The sequence below is a fragment of the Hordeum vulgare genome, chromosome 4H, assembly GCF_904849725.1.
Source record: "Hordeum vulgare subsp. vulgare chromosome 4H, MorexV3_pseudomolecules_assembly, whole genome shotgun sequence".
In the NCBI taxonomy this organism is placed as follows: Eukaryota; Viridiplantae; Streptophyta; class Magnoliopsida; order Poales; family Poaceae; genus Hordeum; species Hordeum vulgare.
The window spans coordinates 424,675,372-424,686,246 of NC_058521.1; positions in this window are offsets into that span (position 1 = coordinate 424,675,372).

Here is a 10,875-nt window from a genome sequence, read left to right on the forward strand (position 1 = left end):
CAAGCAGAAAACAATAGCATTAAAATGACACGATCACATGCTACGTTCATAGTTTGGGTCTAGTCCATCACATGATTCTCCTAATGATGTGATCCAGTTATCAAGTGACAACACTTGCGTATGGTCAGAAAACCTTAACCATCCTTGATCAACTAGCTAGCCAACTAGAGGCTTGCTAGGGACATTGTTTTGTCTATATATCCACACATGTATCTATGCTTTCATTCAATACAATTATAGCATGGATAATAAACGATTATCTTGAAACAAGAAATATAATAAGAACTATTTTATCATTGCCTCTAGGGAATATTTCCAACAATCTCAAGAACACGAGGGAGAGAGAGATTGAAATTAGGGTGCGATCTAGGGGGAGCCCTATTGGCTTGTGGCCCTAGTATGGCTCCCCTCCAATGGTTCTTCACTCCAATATTTCTTATTTCCTCCAGAAAAAATTATAAAAAAGTTTCGGGCAATTCTGAGTACTTCCATTTTCTGCACAAAAACAACACCATGGTAATTCTGCTGAAAACAAAGTGAGTCATGGCTAGTTTTAAATAAATCATATAATGTGCATCAAACCCATTTAAAAGTATTGTAAACATAGGAAAACATGGAATTAATACTTCATAAATTATCAGTATGTTGGAGACGTATCATGTACTAGTGTTATGTTCCATGTTGAGCGCTCCTAACATTCTTGATTTTCGTTTCGGGATAAAACTCTTATGGCAAGGCCCAACATTGGTAATATATTTTCCTTACTACTCAACCTACATATGCAGTAATTAACCCATGGATAATTAATCAACAAACCGGCCAGTGTTGCTCATGTGTGTTGGTCCACCTACCTAGCAATCGGCGGTGTCGTCTCGGGGAAACTCGAGTATTTGGCTATCGTCCACTATGCCTATATGGTTGTGTCGTGAGAACAAGAAACGCGGATCCAATCAGGTTCAACGACACAGTGGGTGGCCTTGCTGGATTTGTTTTACCTTTCTCGAACTACTTGTGCATTGGGATTCTAAGGATACCTTGGGCTATCTTGAAGTTGAGATTTTCCAGCGCATCTTGTGCCAATTTGTGATGGATGAGTTGGACCACCCCTGCAAGGTTAAATCTTTCTAAGAGCCGTGTGTGTGGTTATATGGCAACTTGGAAATTTGTTTAACACCCGGTTATAGAAAACTTGAAGTAAACTCAAGTAAAATACACCAACCATGTGTGTAACCATGATCGTCTCTTCTTGTGAGGTTTGAACCAAGAAGGGAACACGATGGGGTTATGTTTGACTCATAAGTAGGTGTTCTGGATCACTTCTTAATCATTTCTAGTTCACATCCGTTTATGCATAGATCATCCTTCTTATTCTTGTAGTCGTAAGTTAGCCACTCAAATAAATGCTTAGTGCTTGCTGCAACCTCACCACTTAACCATACCTCATCCATTGAACTCTGCTAGTATTCATACCCTAGGAAATGAGATTGATGAGTCCCCGTGGCTCACGGATTAGTACAACAACAGTTCAGGTATAGGTAATAAAATACTTTAACGTGAGAGAGATCCTTGTTTGATTTGGAGTTCTTCTTCTTCTTAATCTTCTTCTGCTTCTGCTTCATTGTTCTTAGTACGGGTTCAAGGATGACAGCCTGGGATTACCAACGATGGATGTCACTTTTCTCATTTGATTTCATCCATAGTTGGACCCTTCTTTTGTTGGGGAACGTCGCATGGGAAACAAAAACTTTCCTACGCGGACGAAGACCTATCATGGTGATGTCCATCTACGAGAGGGGATTTCTGATCTACGTACCCTTGTAGATCGCACAGCAGAAGCGTTAAGAAACGCGATTGATGTAGTGGAACGTCCTCACGTCCCTCGATCCGCCCCGTGAACCGTCCCACGAACCGTCCCGCGATCCGTCCCACGATCCACTCCGATCTAGTGCCGAACGGACGGCACCTCCGCGTTCAGCACACGTACAGCTCGACGATGATCTTGGCCTTCTTGATCCAGCAAGAGAGACGGAGAGGTATATGAGTTCTCCGACAGCGTGATGGCGCTCCGGAGGTTGGGGTGATCTAATCTCAGTAGGGCTCCGCCCGAGCTCCGCAGAAACGCGATCTAGAGGAAAAACCATGGAGGTATGTGGTCGGGCTACCGTGGCAAAAGTTGTCTCAAATCAGCCCTAAAACCCCACTATATATAGGAGGGAGGGAGGGGAGGAGCCAGCCTCAAAACCTAAAGGTTTGGCCGAAATTGGAGGTGGAGGAGTCCTACTCCAATCCTACTTGGAGTAGGATTCCACCTTCCCACTTGGAAACTCTTTCCACCTTGTGTTTTTTCCTTCTCAAACCTTATGGGCCTTAGTGGGAACTTATTCCAGCCCACTAGGGGCTGGTTTATCTCTTCCCATAGCCCATGAGATCCCTTGGGCGTGACACCCCTCCTGATGGTCCCCGGCACCCCTCCCGGCACTCCCAGTACACTACCGATGAGCCCGAAACTTTTCCGGTAATGCACGAAAACCTTCCGGTAACCAAATGAGGTCATCCTATATATCAATCTTCGTTTCCGGACCATTCTGGAAACCCTCGTGACGTCCGTGATCTCATCCGGGACTCCAAACAACATGCGGTAACCAACCATATAACTCAAATACGCATAAAACAACGTCGAACCTTAAGTGTGCAGACCCTACAGGCTCGAGAACTATGTAGACATGACCCGAGAGACTCCTCGGTCAATACCCAATAGCGGGACCTGGATGCCCATATTGGATCCTACATATTCTACGAAGATCTTATCGTTTGAACCTCAGTGCCAAGGATTCATATAATCCCGTATGTCATTCCCTTTGTCCTTCGGTATGTTACTTGCCCGAGATTCGATCGTCAGTATCCATATACCTATTTCAATCTCGTTTACCGGCAAGTCTCTTTACTCATTCCGTAATACAAGATCCCGCAACTTACACTAAGTCACATTGCTTGCAAGGCTTGTGTGTGATGTTGTATTACCGAGTGGGCCCCGAGATACCTCTCCGTCACACGGAGTGACAAATCCTAGTCTCGATCCATACTAACTCAACGAACACCTTCGGAGATACCTGTAGAGCATCTTTATAGTCACCCAGTTACGTTGCAACGTTTGATACACACAAAGCATTCCTCCGGTGTCAGTGAGTTATATGATCTCATGGTCATAGGAACAAATACTTGACACGCAAAAAACAGTAGCAACAAAATGACACGATCAACATGCTACGTCTATTAGTTTGGGTCTAGTCCATTACATGATTCTCCTAATGATGTGATCCCGTTATCAAGTAACAACACTTCCCTATGGCCAGGAAACCTTGACCATCTTTGATCAACGAGCTGGTCAACTCGAGGCTTACTAGGGACAGTGTTTTGTCTATGTATCCACACAAGTATTGTGTTTCCAATCAATACAATTATAGCATCGATAATAAATGATAATCATGAACAAAGAAATATAATAATAACTAATTATTATTACATCTAGGGCATATTTCCAACATCTTTTATGTATGATGATTGGTATGGGTGTTTGTATTGATATGGTCATGATTTAGCTTGTGGCGAGTGTAAGCCAATTCCATATACTCATCTCCTCTTTACATGTACTTGTAATGATATCCGTTCGTGAAAAACGATTAGATGCACTTCTATCGCTACTGAGGCCCTCGAGCAAAAATAAGTGTAGGACCGCATATTGGGCGTTACATGTTGGTATCATAGCCTGTACCAAGCTAGGAGCCCCCTCGATTGTCAAACTTGGCCAATTCGAATTTAGTAAAAACTATTTTGAGTCTAGTTATATACCCAAGAGTAGGATTATATTTACTCATGTTCTATGATCTAGCGAGGAATCCTGAAGTAGCAATTTTAATTCTACCCCTGTTCTCACTCAAAAAAAATTTAGGATCATGCGGGTATTTTGGAACCTCTATGATGTCGTTGTGACCGGGATTTTGTTCCTGGTGCCTCCTGTCAATTTGGGGTAGAAGTGTCCCTAGGAGTTGAGCTCCAGGGGATTCTTGTCACACATTCAATTTCCTTCGTATCTCATGATGCGGATGTTCGAAATTGCTTCAATACTATTTGTTGCGAGAGGATTTTGGCGTCACCCAGTACTAGGCAGAACGTCTAGGTGAATTTCCGTAATTAGTTTTGTTGTGATTACAAGGGTCTGAGGTAGATGAGTTTGTGAGTTTTCTCTCGTAATGTGTTGATAGATGTGAACATTGGAGGTGTAGTACTATTGCTAGGAGTTGAGTGTTTTATTCAATAATTGCTCCGTGTATCCATTGGACCCGATTGCATAACTGGAATATTTTAGAAGTTCTCAGGTGGGAATTCAAGTAGTTGCCCAGGATTATCCTTCCAACAAATTCATAATGGATTATATATTTGTCTATGGCTTAATCCGCAAGCGTCATCCTTGTTCTGTTGGGGTATGGTAATACGAGTTGCTTCGATGTCAAGTGTTGATTTCTTATTTTTCCTAAGCAGTGTTCTCATATTTCTATGGGAGTGTTAATATTTTCCTTAATTAAATTGTCATGTAAATTCTTATTCCTCCCCAATTTTTGCAGGATAAATCCTCTTATTTTCATTTTTGGAGTTCGTCTCATCTGTCCCAAGTATTCTTTGTATTTCCCACCCTCACACCCATTTTGTTCGTGAGACAGACATCTCAAATCAAGTGTCCTTTTATTCAGGTGAAGCCTATGCATTTGTTTTCTTCCATCTTTGAATCCGGTGTTTTGCATGTGAAAGTTCTGAGGAGTTTCAATTTGATAATTCTTTGTTCGATTTCATCTCCGGCGAATTCAATTCAAGCTTCAGTGTTCATCATATCCTTTTCATTCATTAAATGATTTCCCATGTTGGAAATATCGTATCCAAGTCTCTATTGTTTATTCACCTCTCTATTATATCAGGAGTGTTGAAGATATCTTAGAAGATTCATGTTTCCATTCAAAATACTTTCAAATTATTTTGAGGGTCTCACCTCACCAACTTCTAAATTTGTATGAGTGCAATCTCTCTTTCCTAAGTAATTATTTTAACGGTGTTCTCTTTGAGTGGGCTCGTAACCCACATGTGTTTCCCACGATCTTACCTTACTCTTCTAATCTTTTTTCGGAGATCTCAACTTCTTTTCGGATATGACGTAAGAATGATTTTCGTCAATAATATTCCTTCATCTCGGATCGTTTCGAATTATTGTAATTGTTGACTCAACCTTTCCTTATTTATTGTTCTGGAGTATCTCATCAATTCTTGGTGGCGTTTCTTGCCATCATTCTCTGTATTCAAGACTGAATAAGAGTGCCTCTTAAATCTTTGTCCTTTCTCTTGAAGGTTCGTCATCTTAGATTGTTGTGTCCTATTAAATTGTTCTCAATCATGAAAATACCTCCCATATCTATCCTGAGCATTTCAGTGATGTATTCGTTTTCACGATCCTCTGGATGCCATCATTTCATACTATTTCTCCATTCTGAGCTTTCAACTTTCGTTATCAAATTCTTCTCAATTGTTGTCTCTTTGTTCGTATCTCAATTATTCCAGTGCTTCATTCAATCTTTGTGCCATGTGGATCATGATCTCTTCATTCTCATGTATTCCCTTTCACTCGTATTATCCCAATTCATTCCAAATTCTTCCGGTGTTGCATTCAAGTCCTCTTCTAGTTTATACTATCTCTCTCAATTGTTTTCAAGAGGAATAAGTGGTATGTTAGATTAGTTGCTTGTCACCAATTTAACTTGATGAAGTATAGGCATAACATAATTCTTATTTTTTCCTTGATAGGTTATTTAATTCCTTCTACTGGAGTTGTTCGTGACATTCTTGATTCTAAGTTGTTCATATTTTCTTTACTGGAGTTCCATGTTTTCTCAGGTATCTCATCGCGAAGCTTCATCTAAATCTTCCAAGGCTTCAACTCTTGTTCTTTTCAATATTCATTTATATTTGATCATTCTCTTATTTCTGGTGTTCTTCCAAGATGTTATTTAAGGTGGTCGTCAAGGATTTAATTCATTCTCGAAGTATTCTTCAATATATTTGTTGGAGGAAGTCAAGTAATCATTGTCTTGGATTTCAAACTGCCATTCTTTCTCGGATATATTTTGAGATGGTGTTATATATTTTTTGACTTATGAAAGTCTAGAAGAGAATTTGTCAAGAATGATATACTTAAACACATTTGTCGTTGTTGGAGCTATCCTAGATTAGATTTCACCTAAGGCATTTCCTAAAGATTGTTTCTTTCATGGTGCTTATCAATGATCCAAGTTCTCATTATATCCTCTTGGTGAAAGAAGTTTTGCGTACCTTCTTGCTCCCAAGAAAATCAATTGTTTTCCATTTGTGGCTGGTTGTCACCTCATAATTTTAAGATGTTTACCATAAGGCCACAAGAAGCATATTCCTTTCGTTGTTGATGTTCCAACAACTCCGTCCAATTCTTCCTTGCAAGCATGCTTTTCAAATTCAATTATGATATAAATTATGATATAAGTTGTTTAAATTAATCCACATATATACTTGGTAAAAACAGGAAGGCTTGGCCTTTTTCTCGATGTTTTCCTCCACCTTTGCTGACCTAGTTACTTGTGGTGTTATGTTCCATATTGAGCGTTCCTAATGTGCTTGTGGTTATTATGGGGATACCCTTGATTTTTGTTTTGGGATAAAGATGTTCTCGCAAGGCCCAACATTGGTACTACATTTCCCTAATGAATCCACCTGCATAGGGAGTAATTAACCAGTGAATAATTAATCAACAAACCGGGCCATTGCTCCTCATGAGTGTTTGTCCACCTACCTAGCAGTCAGCGGTGTCGTCTCGAGGCAACTCGAGTATTTGGCTATCGTCCACTATGCATAGACAGTTGTGTCCTCAAAATGAGATACACGGCTCCTATGGGTTCGTCAACACACCGGATGGCCTTGCTAGATTTGTTTTACCTTTCTCGAATGTCTTGTGCACTCGGATTTCGAGGACACATTGGGCTCTCTCGGGGTTGAGGTTTTTCAGCGCAGCTTGTGGCTAGTTTGTGATGGATGAGTTGAAGCACACCTAGATGGTTAAATCTTTCTAAGAGATGTGTCCCTGATTATGTGGCAACTTAGGAATTTGTTTAACATCTAGTCATGGCAAACTTGAAGTAAACTCAAATAAAATACACCAACCATGTGCTTAACCCTGATCGTTTCTTCTTGTGAGTTTTGAACCAAGAAGGGACACGATGGGGTTCTGTTTGACTCATAAGTAGATGTCGAGGATCACTTCTTGATCATTTCTAGTTCACGTTTGTTTATGTGTATATCGTCCTTGTACTCGAAAGTTAGCCACTCATATAAATGTTTAGTGCTTGCTGGAACCTCACCACTTAATCATACCTCACCCATTAAGCTTTGCTAGTCTTAATAAACTTGGAAATAAGATTGCTGAGTCCCCGTGGCTCACAAATTACTACAACAGTTGCAGTTACAGGTAATGCCATACTTTAACGTGAAACCAATGCTTGTTTGATTTGATTTTGAGTTCTTCTTCTTATTCATTGTTCATAGGATGGGTTCCACGACGGTAGCGGTGGATGTCACTTTTATCATTTGATTTCGTCCATGGTCGGACCCTTCTTTTATGTATAATGATTTCTATGGATGTTCGTATTAAGATGATCAGGATTTAGCTTGTGGTGAGTGTAAGCCAATTCAGTATACTCATTTTCTCTTTACATGTACTTGTAACGATATCCACTTCTGCAAAATGACGAGATGCGCTTCAATCTCTATCGAGGCCCTCGAGCCAAAATAAGGATAGGAGCGCATCTTGGGTGTTACAAGTTTGTGTCATAGCCTGTACCGACCTAGGAGCCCCCTCGATTGATCAAATTTGGCCAATTTGAGTCTAGTAAAAACTATTTTGAGTCTAGTTTTATACCGGAGAGTAGGATTATTTTTACTAGTCTTCTATGGTCTAGTAAGAATCCTGATGCATGAATTTTAATTCTAGCCCTCTTCTCACTCAAATAAAATTAGGATCACGCGGGTATTTTGGTACCTCTACGATGTCTTTGTGACCGGGATTTTATTCTCGGTGCCTCCTGTCAATTTGGGGTACAAAGCTCCAGGGGATTCTTGTCACACATGTTATCGTTCAGTTTCCTTAGTAACCCACGACTCGGAGGTTCAAAATTGCTTCAATACTATTTGTGGCGAGAGGAGTTTGGCATCACCCAGTACTCGGGAGATCGTCTAGATGTACTACCATAATTGGTATCATTGTGATTACGAGGGTCTGAGATAGAGGAGTTTTTGAGGTTTCTCTGGTTATGTGTTGACGGATCTGATAAAGGTGGAGGTGTAGTATTATTGCTAGGAGTTGAGTGATTTATTTAGTAATTGCTCTGTGTATCCGTTAGACCCGATTACATAACTGGAAGATTTTGGGAGTTCTCGGGTGGGAATTCAAGTAGTTGCCTAGGATTATCCTTCCACCAAATTCATAATGGATTATGTATTTGTTTCTGGCTTAATCGGCAAGCCTCGTCCTTGTTTTTTTAGGGTATGGTAATTCGAGTCGATTCGATGTCAAATGTTGATTTCATATCGCTTAACCGGTTTTTTCATATTTCTATGGGAGTGTTAATCTTTTGCTCAATCAAATTTACCTGTGAATTATTATTCCTAACCGGTGTGCTTCTCCTCCAGATAATTCAGTTCCCTCTAATATTGCAAGATAAATGCTCTTTTTTTATTTTCGTAGTTCCTCTCATATGTCCCTAGTATTCTTTGTTTTTCAGCACCCTCCCACCCATTTTCTTCCTGATCTAGACATCTCAAATCAAGTGTCCATTTATTCAGGTGAAGCCTTTGCATCTGATTTCTTCCATGTTTCAATCACGTGTTTTGCATGTTATAGTTCTCAGGAGTTTTAATTTCATAATTCTTTGTTCGATTTATTCTCTAGTGAATTCAATTGAAGCTTTGGTGTTCATCACATCCTTTTCATTCGTTGAATGATTTCCCGTGTTGGAAAATTCTTATCCAAGTCTCTCTTGTTTTTCACCTCTCTATTCTATCTAGAGTGTTGAAGATATCTTAGAAGATTTGTGTTTTCGTTTGAAATCCTTTCAAATTGTTTCGAGGGTCTTATCTCATCAAGTTCTTAATTTGTACCGCTACAATCTGTCTTTTCTAAGCACTTGTTTCAAAGGTGTTCTCTTTGAGTTAGCCCATAACCTGTAGGTTTTCCCACGATCTTACTTGACTCTTCTAATCGTTTTTCGGAGATCTCAAATTCTTTTCGAATATGATGTAAGTATGATTTTCACTAGTCATATTCCTTCATCCAGGATCATTTTTGAATTATTGTCATTGTTGGCTCAACCTTTTGTTATTATTTGTTCTAGAGTGTCTTAGCAATTCTTGGTGGCGTTTCTTGCCATCATCCTCTTCATTCAAGACTGAATAAGAGTTTGACTTAAATCTTTGTCCGTTCTTCTGAAGATTCGTCATCTTAGCTTGTTGTGTCCTCTTATATTGTTTCGATCATGAGAAATTCCTCCCGTATATATCCGTAGCATTTCAATTTTGTGTTCATTTTCCCGTTCTTCCGAAGGCCATCATTTCAGAATATCTCTCTGTTCTCATCTTTCAGATTTCGTTCTCAAATTCTTCTCAATTGTTGTCTCTTCGTTCGTAACTCAATTATTTTGGTGCTTCGTTCAAGTTCTCTGCAAGGTGGATCATGATCTCTTCGTTCTCATGTATGCCCTTTCATTCATATTATCCAAATTCGTTCCAAATTCTTGCCGGATGTTATATTCAAAACTTCTTCAAGTTTGTATTATCTCTCTTCAACTGTTCTCGAGAGGAATAAGTGGTATGCTAAACCCGTTGCTTGTCATCAGTTTAAATTGACGAAGGATAAGCATAACATAATTCTTATTCTTTTTTCCTTGAGAGGTGATTTAATTCCTTCTACCGAAATTGTTCATGATATTCTTGATTCTAAGTTGTTCATCCTTTCTTTTCCGGATTTCCATGTTTTCTCAAGTATCTCATCGCAAAGCTTCATCTAAATCTTGCAAGGCTTCTACTCTTGTTGTTTTCAACCTTCATTTGTTTTTTATCATCCTCTTATTTGTGGTGTCTTCTAAGATGTTCTTTAAGGTGGTCGTCAAAGATTTAATTCATTCTCAAAGTATTCTTCAAGATATTTTTTGGAGGAGCTCAAGTATTCTTTGTCTTGGATTTCAAACTGCCATTCTTTCTCGGATATCTTTTGAGATGGTGTTTCATATTTCTTGACTTATGAAAAGTCTCGAAGAGAATTTGTCAAGAATGATATACTTAAACCCAGTTGTCTTCGTTGGAGCTATCCTGGACTAGATTTCACCTAAGGCATTTCCTAAAGATTGTTCCTTTCATGGTGCTTATCAATGATCCAAGTTCTCATTATATCCTCTTGGTGAAAGAAGTTTTGCGTCCTTCTTACTGCCAAGCAAATCAATTCTTTTTCATTTTTGGCTGGTTGTCACCTCATAATTTTAAGATGTTTACCATAAGGCCACAAGAAGCATATTCCTTTCGTTGTTGATGTTCCAACAACTCCGTCCAATTCTTCCTTGCAAGCATGCTTTTCAAATTCAATTATGATATAAGTTGCCATTTGCTTCTTCATTCTTCATTTCAAATGATCTAGTTTCTTTTGATCAAGAGGCATTGTGATGTTGTTCTCTTTGGGCCATCATCTTGTTTCGTCAAGATCATTTTCTTTTCTTGCTCATCCATTTAACCAGAGTGTTTGTCCTCTTATCAAGTTTC